The 13,882-nt window shown below is 40.1% G+C and overlaps 1 protein-coding gene across 3 annotated transcripts in view; it reads left to right on the top strand.

The window, feature by feature from the left end:
- GLRA1 (glycine receptor, alpha 1) overlaps positions 1–13,882 on the top strand; it is a 163,479-nt gene that overhangs the window by 78,919 nt on the left and 70,678 nt on the right. The window lies entirely within an intron of this gene.

Raw genomic sequence — 13,882 nt, 5'->3', positions numbered from 1 at the left:
AAAAAAAAAAAAAAAAAAAAAAAAACCTAGCAGGTTTAGATAAGGCCAAATACCAAAGATTACAAAAACAAAATTATATCAATAGGCTAAAGTTTCAGATTTAAACAACAAAAAAAAACTGTGAAGACCTGCTCAAAGTTTAAGATTCAACTGCAGAAGACTGATAGTTGAGGAGGTTGAAATGGTCATATTGAGGTTGATTGTATCCTTCACTCTACTTTTACATGCATGCATTTAAACTTTTCCATAATAAAAGGTTTTAAATAAACCAATGATGCCAGGAAAAATACTAGAAGGAAAAATGCCAAACTGCTCACTGTGATTATCTTTGGACTTGTAAATAATAAGTAATTGGTTTGGATATCTATATTTTTGAAATTTCTGTAAAGAGCAAATATTGTGTTAGTATCACTAGAGGGCATTGTTGGTTCTGTGGTGACATTCTCAGCTTCCAGGTAGAAGGCCCAGGTTTGATTCCTAGTGAGTGCACCTCAGCACAGTCAGTGTACTTGTCTGTCAGTGGAGGCCTGCATGTTGCTGTGACATTGAACAAGCTTCTGTGGAGCTTCCAACTAAGAAAGAGTAGGAAGAAAGACCTGATTATCTACATCCAAAAACCAGCTCCAGAAAGCCCAACAAATCACAGTTGTCTGATTCTGTTGTGCACGGTGTCGCCATGAGTTGGGGCTGACCCAGTGGCTGCTAACACATTTATAAATGTAATGGTACTCTTAAGTTTTTTTCTCAAACCCTAAAAACAATAAATCAGTTGTTCCTGTGTGAAGGGAGTGATCTATCTTACACAAAATATAACCCAAAGTGATCTATATGAAAGTGAGAAGCAATAGCTAGACAGCATGTCCTATAGATTTTACTATCTTATTGTTGTTGTTAAATGCTGTCAAGTTAGTTCTAACTCATAGCAACCCTGTATGGAATTTCTGAGGAGCAACTGGTGAGCTTGAACCACTGACCTTGCAGTTCAAATGGACCTTGCTGTCCAGAGCATTAACCTTCAGCACCACACCAGGACTATCTTGTTGTTGTTAAATGCCTTCGAGTTAATTCCAACCCACAGCAACCCTGTATAGGGTTTCCAAGGTGCAGCTGGTGAGCTTGAACCACCGGACCTTGCAATTCAAACAGTTTTGCAGTCTGGCGCATTAACACACAGCTCCTAACCAGGACTCCAGGACTATCTTAAAGTCCCCTAAAACATCTAATATTTCTTGATGTCTATCTCCCCGAGTCTAATTTAGGCTACCATAGTGGCGTGCTCAGATTACTACAGAGGTGCTTGTTGTCTTCCATGTTGCCCACCCCAAACTATCTTTTCTCATGTAATAGACTCTGCAAGAGAAAAAACCTTGTCATCTTTACTACCTAGAAAGCCCTATGCAGCAGTTATACTCTATCAAATGGGCTCACTATGAGTTGGAATTGACTCACTGTCACCAAACAACAACAAAGCAAATCCTTCTAATATATCAATTTAAATGTGTTACTCTTATGTTTTAAAGCCTTCCTGTGTCTTCTCCTCCCCTTTGACATTAATTCCAAATTCCTTTGCAAAACTTGGGAGGCTGTTTACAATTCTAACTTGCTTCATCTCTCCCCTCTCCCACGTTATGTTCTAGTTATGAGGATTGTTCAGAATTCTCCACACAGATGGTGCTCTCTATCTCTCTCTGGTTGATGGTGCTTCAACATCCTTTCCCTTTTCAACTCCCATTCTCCTTCAAGACTCTACTTAGAATTGTCATTATAGGAAGCCTTCACACACCATTGCATATACATGTGTGTGTGCATTCATATGTGTGCTTGACCCAGTGTTACAATACATACTAGTTACTACACATACTAGTGACACATTTTACAATTGTTATAATGACACTTAACATTTAACAGTTACCACTATTCTAGTCTATTTATCTGTCCCTCCATTCACTGTAAGTTCTCTGAGATCAGAGATCCTGTTTCATTTTCTATGGTTAGCACAGGAAGATCACACAGCAGCTAGCAGTGATTCAATAACAGCTACTCTATCATTTTTTGAAAAATAAATAAACCAAAGTTGATACATTGTTTATTGAGTCAAACAATTATTTGGTTCAGAATAATTTATGAGAATTATGTTCAACCTTTCAGTCCTAGAAAGGCAAAACCACTGTGCTTTGTAGATCGCAGGGCAGATGGGCCAAAAGCTGTCTGAGACCCTGCCCCAATCCAAAAGACTCTCTAAAACTGTTTTCTCCAAATGGAAATGAGCCAACCAACTGACTAGAAATAAACCTAGCTATTTCTTATAGTCTGGTCTATCCAGGTCAAAGTGCCAAGTTTTCCATACTTTGAATGGATGCACGCATTATAAGCATTCCCAATGAGCTACTCTACTTTACTATTTTTATCTTCCAACTAAGAAATATATTGGTATTGGTACTCTTCATTATCTTCGTCCACTGAGTGTTGCTAGTTCATATGGTCTTCCTTCATCGTAAATAGTTCTCATAAATAGATCAAGTCAGGGACCAGCTGGTTATAGGAAGGACCTGGTGATTAAGGGCAGGGGCATCTGCACTCATTCAACTTATTTCCTTGTAGGAACCACTAAAGCTGTCAAGTCAATTCCAACTCAGAGCAATCCTATAGCACAGGGTAGAACTGCTCCATAAAGTTTACAAGGTTTTTTGTTTTTTTTAATTAAATTAAATTAAAATAAATTTTTTAAAAAACATTTTTCTCCTGTAGACTAGCTGGTATGTTCAAACTCTTGACCTTTTTTGTTAGCAGTCAACCTGAGCACCTAACTATTGTACCACCAGCATGCCTTATGATGACCACATACAGATTTCCTGAATGCAGATCCTAAAAGAACAACACTATGCCCTTATAGCATGTAGTGGTTAACCATCCAGACTCTGGAGTCCGAGAGCTGGGCTCACTCACTATGAGGAGCTTATTGGCTTTGCTTCTTTAAGCTTCTGTTCCTCATCTGTAAAATCCCAGAAGTATGGTGTGTGTTACTCAGGAAAGTGCTGAGTAATCAGTGGTCTTCTCTGAGCTTTATTCAGTCCCTCTCCTGGCCCTTCTACCTCTCAAGGCTTCAAACAAGCTGTACATTGTCTTCTACAAAGACAGTGTAGGAGAGTAATTTGATGCAGTCTTCAGTGCCCAAGTAAAATTTAAGCTTAGACAACTGTCTGTCAGTTTACTCATCTGTAACTTGGGGATACCAGTAGCATGTACCTCGGGTCTGAGCTTGGAAAGTGCTCAGCACAGTGCCTGACAAAGTACAAATGTAATGAATCTCTAGTATTATTGAAAAACACTTTGAGTTTACCAGACATTTTCACATTCACTCTCACATGTGATTCCTTTGCCAAACACTTGGTCCTTACAACCACTCTGCACAGTAGACATGACAATGTAGTCCCCGTCGTACAGGCAATGAAACTGAGATTTGAATACATCATAGAGCTAATTACTGACTTAGCAGACATTAGAACCTAGTTCTCATAATCCATAGACAAGGACTCCTATATCACACTGCCATGACATCAAAGATTGAAGACTCAATCAATCAGGGATCCCAGGGCCCACAAAGCATATTTAATAATAACCTAACTGTTATCAAAAGTATAAATCCAGTCCATGTCATGCCAGGCTCAGCACATCTCAGAGTATAAATATGGTAATAGAAATAACCACCAAGGGGATCCCACAGGAGATGGTACCCTAGAGTGAAAATAAATAATCTTCAAACAGGAAATGAAGGATCAGCATTTACATTCATTTTGTGGAATGGTCCACAGATTCCTAGTGTGCTTCTTGTTGTTGGTGTTATGTGCTGTCGAGTTGATTCTGATCCATAGCAACCCTGTATAGGATTTCCGAGCAACGTCTAGTGAGCTTAAACCACCACCCTTTTGGATCAAACCAATTTTGCAGTCCAGCGCATTAACCCACAGCACCACACCGGGACTCCTTGTTGTTATTGTTAGGTGCCATCAATTACGTTTTAACTCATTACACACCAGAATGAAGCACTGCCCAGTCCTGCACCTGCCTCAGAATCATTACGCTTGAAACCACTGCTGCTGCCACTATGCCAATCCATCTCATTGGGGGTCTTCCTCTTTTATGCTGACCCTCCACTTTACTAAGCATGATGTCCTTCTCCAGGGACTGGTCCCACCTGATAATATGTCCAAAGTCTGAGAGACAAAGTCTCACCATCCTGGTTTCTAAGGAACTGTACTTCTTCCAATACAGATTTGTTTGTTCTTCTGAAAGTCTGTGGTACTTTTAATGTTCTCCTCCAAAACCATAACTCACATGCATCAATTCTTCTACAGTATTTCTTACTCATCATCCAACTTTCACATGCATATAAGTCTGTTGAAAATACTATAGCTTAGGTCAGACACAATTCAGTTCTCAAACTGACATCTTTGCTGTTGAACACTTTAAAGAGGTCTTGTGCAGTAGATGAGTATAATGCATTCCACTGTTTGATTTCTTGACTGCTGCTTCCATGAGTGTTGATAATAGATCCAAACAAAATGAAGTCTTTGCCAACTTCTATCTTTTCTCCATTTATCATGATGTTATTTATTTGTCCACTGATGAGGATTTTTGTTTTCTTTACACTGAGGAGAAACTCATACTGAAGGCGGTTGCCTTTTATCTTTATCAGTAAGTATTTTAAGCCCTTTTACCCTTTCCGCAAACAAAGTTGTATCGTCTGCACAATGCAGGTTGTTAATGAGTCTTCCTCCAATTGTTGTTGAGGATGCCATGTTCTTGTCCATATAATACAGATTCTTGGCTTATTTGCTCAGCATACAGATTGAATAAGTATGGTAAGAGGATACAACCCTGGCACACAACTTCCCTGATTTTAAACTGTTCAGTGTCCCCTGGTACTGTTTGAAAGACTGCCTCATGGTATATGTACAGGTGCCTCATGAGCACAATTAACTGTTCCAGAATGCCCATTCTCTGCAATGTTGTCCATAGTTTTTCATGATCCACATAGTTGAAAGTCTTTGCATAATCAACAAAGTCCAGGTAAACATCTGCTTTCAGCCAAGATCCATCTGACATCAGCAATGATATCCCTCATTGCACATCCTCATCTGAATCTGGCTTCAACCTCTGGCAGGTTGAATTATCTTTAGCAAATTTTTAAATTATCTTTAGCAAAATTTTACTTGCATATGATGCTAATGATAGTGTCTGATGATTTCTGCATTCCACTGGGTAACCTCTCTTTGGAATGGACACAAATATGGAGCTCTTCCAGTTGGCCAGGTAGCTATCTTCTAAATTTCTTGGCATAGATGAGTGAGTGCCTACAGTACTGCATCAGTTTGTTGAAAGATTTCAACTTGCTTTCCATCAATTCCCAGAGCCTTGTTCTTTGTCAATTTCTTCAGTGCACCTTATACTTCTGCCATCAGTACCATTGGCTCTTGATCATATGCCACCTATAGAAATAGTTGAATATTGGCCATTTCTTTTTGGTGCAATGACACTGTGTATTTCTTCCATTTTCTTTTGATGCTTTGTACATCATTCAACATTTTGCCCATAGACTTCAATATTGCAAGTTGAGGTTTGAATTTTTTCTTCAGTTCTTTCAGCTTAAGAAATGCTGAGCATGTTCTTCCCTTTCGGTTTTCTGACTCCAGATCTTTGCACATTTCCTAATATTTGACTTTGTCTTCTCAAGATGCCCTTTGAAATTTTTTTTTCAGCTCTTTTACCGCCTCATTTTTTCTATTTTTTTTTTTTTAGCATCTCTACACTGGAGAGCAAGTTGCAGACTGTATTCTGACAAGCATTTTGGTCTTTTTCTTTTTCTTGTCTTCTTAATAGTCTTTTCCTTTCTTCCTATATGATGTTCTTAATGTCATCCCACAACTCTCTAGTCTTTGGTCATTAGAGTCAAATGTATCAAATCTCACCTTGAGATGATCTCTAAATTCAGGTGAAATATGTTCAAGATCACATTTTGACTCTGGTGGACTTGTTTTAATTTTTGTCAACTTCAGCCTGAACTTGCATATGGGCAACTGCTGGTCTGTTCCACAGTCTTCCCTGGCCTTCTTTTGGCTGATGATATGGAGATTTTCTACTGTCTGTTCACACAGATGTAATCAATTTGATTTCTGTGTATTCCATCTGGTGAGGTCCATATTCGCAATGAAAAAGTGATTGGTCTTACAAAATTCTTTTTATAACTCAGAAGGGATTTGATTGTTGCTATCACCAAGGCCATATTTTCCAACTACTGATCCTTCCTCTTTGTTTCCAACCTTTGAATCCCAATCACCAGTAATTATCAATACATCTTGATTACATTCTTGCTCAATTTTAGACTGAAACAGTTGGTAGAATTCTTTTCAATTTCATCATCACTGACTTTACTGGTTAATTTGTAAATTTGAAAAACAGTTGTATTAACTGGTATTCCTTATGGATATACACTTATACTTCAAGGATTATACTTCAAGAAATGATCTTGAAATGTTCTTTTAGATTATGAATGTGACCCCATTCCTCTTCAATTTGTCATTCCCAGCATAATAAACCATGTGATTGTCAGATTCAAAATGGCCAATGCCAGTCCATTTCAGCTCGCTAATGTCCATGACATTGGTTCCAACCCATAGTGACACAGTATAGAGTTTCCGAGGAGCATCTGGTGAGCTTGAACCACCGACCTTGCAGTTTAAACTGACTTTGTAGTCCAGCGCATTACCCACAGAGCCACACCATCCCATTTTACAGGTGAGGAAACTGAGGATAATAAAAGTTAGGTTGCTTGCCTGAGGACATAGAGCTAGTAAGTGGCAGAGGTGGGATGTGAATTCAGATCTATCTCACCTCAAATCCTATGTTCTTCTGAGTCAAATATAAATAATTCCTGAATGTTTGTGATTGCCCAGCCCTTGCTCGGTTTGTGTGTATTTTGGTGTTGGTGTTGGTTTGGGTTTTGCATCATAGGGAGTCAGAGCTGAAAGAGAGCCTCGTTAAACAGACATGGAAACTGGAAGCCAGAGAAATAATGGCACTTGCCCATGGCCTGGTGGCTGATTAGTGACAGAGGCAGCCCTCTGTCTCCCCAACTACACAAAGAACTGATGGTGCATCTTTGGTCCATGGTAATATGGGCAGAGTCCCAAGGCCAGAGCCTTTCGGACTGTTTGTTTTCCAGCAGCAGTCAGAACGCACAGCAGTTCTATAAACAGCTGGAGTCCCCAGGCCTGACTGTCTGCCTCCCAGGGCCCAGCTTTATTCACCGGAGCTAATAGAACTGAGAGCACAGAGAGGCTGCCAGCAAAGCAACAGGGGTCTCTAACCATTCCTGACAAGGGGAGGACTAGGGCTGCCTGTCCTTCTTCTGACCTTTCTGGGAGCTTTCTTTTAGCCTATGCAGCAAAAGAAGTCAAAACAGTAAAGAATAAGAAAGCAGAGGGGAGAGGGGGTCAAGTCCATAGCAGTCCCTTCGCAATCTATAAGAGAAAGATCTGGAGCTAGGCTTTAGAGGAACCATCCAGATTGTGTGGACACAACACTCAGGAATATGCATAGCATGGACACTCCAGCATTCTCTGGGTCTGTCTGTGTAGTACAGATATGCACACGTGAATGATGGGATTGTGTGCTTGTGCAAGTACACATGTGTGTATGCTAGCTTGAGTAAACATAGACATGTAACTTCAGAAAGAAATGTATATGCCCATGTATAGAAGTAGATATAAGTATGTGTGTTTATATATGTACATGAGGATATGTGTAAGGGTATGTATATATCTGAGGGTATGAGTGTATGTAAGAATATGTGAAAGTACTTAAGTGTAAATCACATGGAGTGTATTGTTTTTGATTATGTATGTATGCATGGGTAGCTGTGAATGTATAAGAACATGTTTACATATCAGCATTTGAGTCAGCATATTTATATATGAGTATCAGCATGTGAATGTGTGTTATATGAATGCATGCAAATAAGAGTATTGAAAGTGAAGCAGAATGTGTTAAGTCTATACATGTTTGGGTATACATATGAGTGTGCACTTATCTGGGGGCAAGAATTATAGCTGAAATTCATGAGCATATGGAAGAGAGAAAAAATGTGTTTGTGTGTGTGTTGGCATCCTGTGGCATGAATCACAGTATGAAAGGGCTTCAAAAGGTTTGCGGAAACCTCCATTATCTTTTCACTCCTTTTCCCATAAACTTTTGAAGCCCCTGGTATTTCCATTATTAGAACATGTACTTGAATCTCTTGACAAGAGCAGGGCTAGACAGGCACTCTGTGGCCAGGCTCCTTGGTGATTAGTAACAGCCAAACCTGCCACAGTCCACAAGTATGGTCTTATTTGTAGACATTAACAGGCAAAAAACACAGCCCTGAGCCTAGAGTCAAGGGGCCAGGGTTTAAGTGCTAGTTCTTGTTTGTTCTTCAGAGATTCACTTTCCCATAGGTATCTGACTTTTCAGAATGGTGGGTAGAATCACATAGGATCTCAACTGTCAAGAAGCATATTGTCAATTGGAGAAATTGGTGTGCAATCCTTTGTGAATCTATACAAATGTAAAGGATGATTAACTGGTAATCTAATCAGCTAAGGCCAGAGGAAATCTCTGCTGATGGTTGTTAGTTTTTTACTGCTTCCTGTTTCTTCATTTATTCTTTCTACCTCATTTATAAAGGTTCTATATATGCTAGAAAGGAGCTCTGGTAGCGTAGTGGTTATGAATCGGGCTCTGAAACACAAGGTCAGCAGTTGGAAACTACCAGCTGTTCTGTGGGAGAAAGATGAGGCTTTCTGCTCCTGGAAAGATTTATAACCTCAAAAACCCTATGCAGGGTCACTATGAGTCAGAACCAACTCCATGGCATATAACAACAACAAAAATGCTAGAGGAACCCTGGTGGCACAATGGGTTAAGCATTGGGCTGCTAAATGAAAGGTTAGCAGTTTGAACCCACCAAACACTGCATAAAGGCAAAAAGAGGAGGCAGCTTGTTTTAGTAAAGACTTAAAGCTTCAGAAACCCTATGGAACAGTTTTATTTTGTCTTGGAATCAGAATTAATTAAATGCCAGTGGGCATATGTGCTGGATATGACATTAGGTTCTAGGACAGAAGTCTGTTTTAGTCATGGTAGGTTAGGCTTTGCTGCAGAAACAAACAACTCCAAAATCTCAGTGTCTTAAAACAGCAAAGATACATTTCTCACTCATCTAAAATCTGCTACAAATTTGGAGGTCTCTCCAGGACAACCATCCTCCATGTGATGACTTAGCATTGCATTTCCATGTTTTCAAGTACATTCCATTTACCATGCAAGGGAAGGATGCATGGAAGGGTTGGCAAATGAATGCTTAACACCAAAAGTGGCACATACCACTTCTACTTACATTTCAGAACCAAAGCATGCCACAAGGCCTTGCCCAATTACAAGTATAATCCTCCCATGTTCCCAAAAGTAAACCAGAACCAGACATAAAAAGACAGTAGGGCTCCTCTGCATGACCCGCAATGTCTAATTGTTTACAATCTGACCGTTATAAAATTGGTTGCTGATCTCTGGCCTAGATCCATTACCTGAAATGTTTGTTGAAGATGAAGGACATATTGAATGGATGGATAATGAATGCAGGTAGTTATAAATGCCCTGTATCACCAAGTGACCATCTGCAGAAGTGAGAACTATAATATTTACCAGTATTGCTCTATTTTTATATAAATCTATTCATTGACCAAAAAAAAAAAAAAAAAAGTAGTAGGTCTCCTTACAGCTGAATTTATACCATTTTATAAATTCTAAAAAAATAAAAATAAATAGTAGGTCTCAACTGTCAAGAAGCATATTGTCAACTGGAGAAAGTGGAGAAAGAAACCAAAGACAAGATCCATGTGAAGAGAGATCCTAGAGGTATGTACAGGGCACTATAGGAGCACAGAGAATAATAGTAACCAGGAATAACATGAGAGAACCTTTGCTGGACATGTACTCGGTGACAGGTACTGGGAAATCGCTTTTGTGTGTTTTAAATGGTTTTTCTAAAGTAGAAATCTGATCATGGTTCTCTCCCTGTGAAAACTTTCCAATGAAGTTAGATCCAAGGATCTGAGGATTGAAGTGACCACAGTGTCATATGAGGACATCCACATCCTAGTCGTATGCACTGTGGTTTGGCTAGCGAGGGACTGAGAACAATTTGTACATTCCTATCAAAACTTGCATCACAAAAAGTTCTTGGCCATTCATCCTATTGGATATTTGGCAAATGAGACCTCAAGATACAAGAATCAGTTACCACATAAGGAGATTAAAAGCCCATTGTGTCCAACCATAAATGTTAATACATTAGTCAGAAAGTAGTTGCTTTACAATGCCAACATTATTGTGAGATGAATTGGCTGAATTCAGCAGATGTATTGACTCATAGAGCATAAACCCATCCACTGTTTTCCCAACTCTACTGTTGTCCTCTCTAGTTGCCATCCACATCATCTCTCTCCAACTTGGCTGAAGCAGCCTCCTAACTGGTCTCCCTGCCTACACTCCTCATATCCTCTACCACTCTCCAGAGCATCCAAGGGGATCATCTTGTTGTTAGAGGCCATTGAGTCGGTTCCAACTCATAGCACCCCTAGGCACAACAGAACCAGTCACTGCCTAGTCCTGTGCCATCCTCATGATTGTTAGTTTTGAGCTTATTGTTGCTACTGCCATCTCACTGGAAGGTTCCTGTTTTTCATTGACCTTCCACTTTACTAAGCATGATATACTTCTCCAGGGACTGGTCCCTCCTGACAACATGTCCAAAGTACAAGAGACAAAGTCTCACCATGCTCTCTTCTAAGGCGCATTCTGGCTGTACTTCTAAGAAAGATTTGTTTGGTTTTCTGGCAGTCCATGGTACTTGTAGTATTCTCCACCAACACCATAATTCAAATGTTTCACTTCTTCTACAGTGTTCCATAAGAGGAGAGCATGTTGTTACTGTTAAGTGCCATCTAGTTCTAACTCATAGCAACCCTGTATAGGGTTTCCAAGGAGTGGCTAGTGAGTTTGAATTGCCAACCTTGTGTTTAGCAGTCCAGTACTTATCCTACAGCTCCACACTGGGACTTCAAAGGAGATCATATTAAACCCTTTTAAATCAGATCCAAGCATTGTCCCTCATCAAACCTTCCAACAATTCCCTAATGCTTTTGCCATGTTCTGTTCCTGCTGCACAGAAAGGGCTTTGCATGAATGGTACCTTCTAATTTCAGCTTAGATATCTCTTCATAGAGACCTTCCCTGACTCCTAATCTGAAATGGACCCCCTTCAGACACTCTATCACCACCATGTTCTGTTGCCCTTGGAATAATAGCTCAAATTTTAAAACTCATTTGTTTGCTATAGTGTTTTCTTCTTTGTTGATAACAAATACCAGTGTATTTCTAGTATTCCACATACTGCCTAAGTCATAGAAGCTAAATCAATTGAAAGAATGAACATTGCAGGTCCTTTAGTCAACCTCCCAACTGTTGCTGGAATCCCTGCCACAAATATCATGACCAGGTAGTCTCTGCTTGCATTCCTCCAGTGAGGAAAAACTTACTACCTCTCAAAGTAGCTTGTCTCATCTTTGGATGACCTTGGAATCTCTATTTACCTGTGATTTTATTCCTGATCCAAGTGCCACATCTATCAATCTCTCACAAAGATTATAATCTAGGAAACACTATGGGCATTTTACTCTGTCAGATAGGGTCACTGTGAATCAGAATCAACATGACAGCAAACAACAACACAACTAATGCCACACAGAGTCTATCAGCAAGCTCTCTAAATCACTGGCTTCAACTCTTTTGTCCCCTCCACAAACCTGGTTTCCTTAACCATTCTATTCTAATTTTCAGTCCTGCCATCTGGGGTGCTCAGCTCTGAGTGTATTCTAGTCCACAGATATCCAATTTGAGACGGAAAGCCAAGAAACTAACCCAGTCTCCCAGAAGTGAGTACGCAGAGCAAAGCAGGAGCCAGCACCATCTTTACTCTGGGTTATTGCTGTTAAGTGACGTTGAGCTGGTTCCAACTCATAGCGACCCTGTATAGGGTTTCCAAAGAGCAGCTGACCTTGTGGTTCACAGTCCAGTGATGTTCTTCATCACCACTCTGAGTTAATGGACTTCAAAACATTGTTTTTAACAGAAACCCGACCTCTACAGTTCATTTCAAACTAAATAGTACGTGTTGTTGTTGCTGTAAGAGCCATCAAGTCAGTTCCCAGTCATAACAACGCTATATAGGGCTTCCGTATACAGGTGGATTTGAACTCCTGACCTTATGATTCACAGTGCAATGCTGATCTTATAGCACCACACCAGGAGTCCAAATCTTCTGTAGCATTTTTATAAACATACATTAGAAAGTGCCGGCGCTCTTCTTGCTGGAGTGGCAGGAATCTCATTCTCTGCCTCTTCCTCAATCCTCGCCTCCCCAAGGCAGCCCATGAAGAACATTCCTCAGGAGCCTGAGGTCATATCTACACATTGCTCTCCCAAAACCTTTTTAATCTGGTAACTATATCACAGTGTTAACTCACAGTAGGCTAGGGACAACAAAACTCTGGAACATTGCTTTGTAAATGCATGAGTAATACATGAAATCAAGCAAGAAAAAAAATAACAGAGCAAGAGAGAAATAGGAGAATGTTCTTTGCATTCTCCAAATTCCATTGTCCTATCCTCAGTCATTGTTGCTACTTGTTACTAAGTGCTTTAGAGTCTGTTCCAACTCATAACAACTCTGTATGAGGGTTTTTGAGGCAGCAAATCTTTGTGGGAGCAGCAGGCCTTGTGGTTCACAGTCCAGTGTTTATCCTACAGAGCTACTGCATTCCCCATCATGAGCTAGCCACTACAAATAAACAATTTAGTGTACATCATGCTAGTCTGCTTTCCTTATGCATGCATACATTTATAAACAGACCCACTGCCAATGAGAAAAACTGCTCCCATAGGGTTTCTGAGGCTGTAATTTTTTTCTTCTTTAACTTTTTACTGTGTATTGAGTGAAGGTTTACAGAGCAGATCTTTTTGTATTTAAGAAATCATATACTTTGTTTCACCTCAATGATTACAATCCACTCTATTTAACAACAGTTATCCGGCTTCCTCCCTGTGGTTCCTATTTCCATTCCATTCTCCTTCCCATTCCTTTCCAGCTTTGTCCTTAGGGAATTGTTGACATTTTAATCTTAAATGGGTTGACAATTCCAAGGCAAGCATAGAGGCTGTAAGTCTCTACAGAAGCAGACAGCCTCATCTTTCTCCCACAGAGAGCTGGTGGATTCAAACTGACTTAGCTAGCAATCCAACCCTTAATTCACTGAGCTACCATAGCTCCTATTTATGTACATAGACGCATTTTTATGTAAATGTTGTTGTTCTTGTTAGGTACCATCCAGTCAGCACTGACTCATAGCGACCCTACACACAGTAGACCAAAACACTGCCCGATCCTGGGCCAACCTCACTACTGTTGCCATGCTTGAGTCCACCAATGCAGCCACATGACCAATCCATCTCATTGGGGGTCTTCCTCTTTTTCTCTGACCCTCCACCTTACCAAACATGTTATCTTTCTCCAGTGACTAGTCCCTCCTGACAATATGGCCAAAGTATGAGAGACGAAGTTTGGCTATCTTGGGATCCAAGGCACACTCTGGGTACATTTCTTCCAACACAGATCTTTTGGCAGTCCATGGCACTTTCAATATTTCCTCCAACACCATAACTCAAATGCATTAATTCTTCTACGGTCTTTCTTATTCACTGTCCAGCTTTTGCATGCATATGAGGT

This window comes from Chrysochloris asiatica, unplaced genomic scaffold (assembly GCF_000296735.1).
Source record: "Chrysochloris asiatica unplaced genomic scaffold, ChrAsi1.0 scaffold00057, whole genome shotgun sequence".
NCBI classification, from domain to species: domain Eukaryota; kingdom Metazoa; phylum Chordata; class Mammalia; order Afrosoricida; family Chrysochloridae; genus Chrysochloris; species Chrysochloris asiatica.
This window is presented reverse-complemented; position numbering and strand designations above follow the sequence as displayed.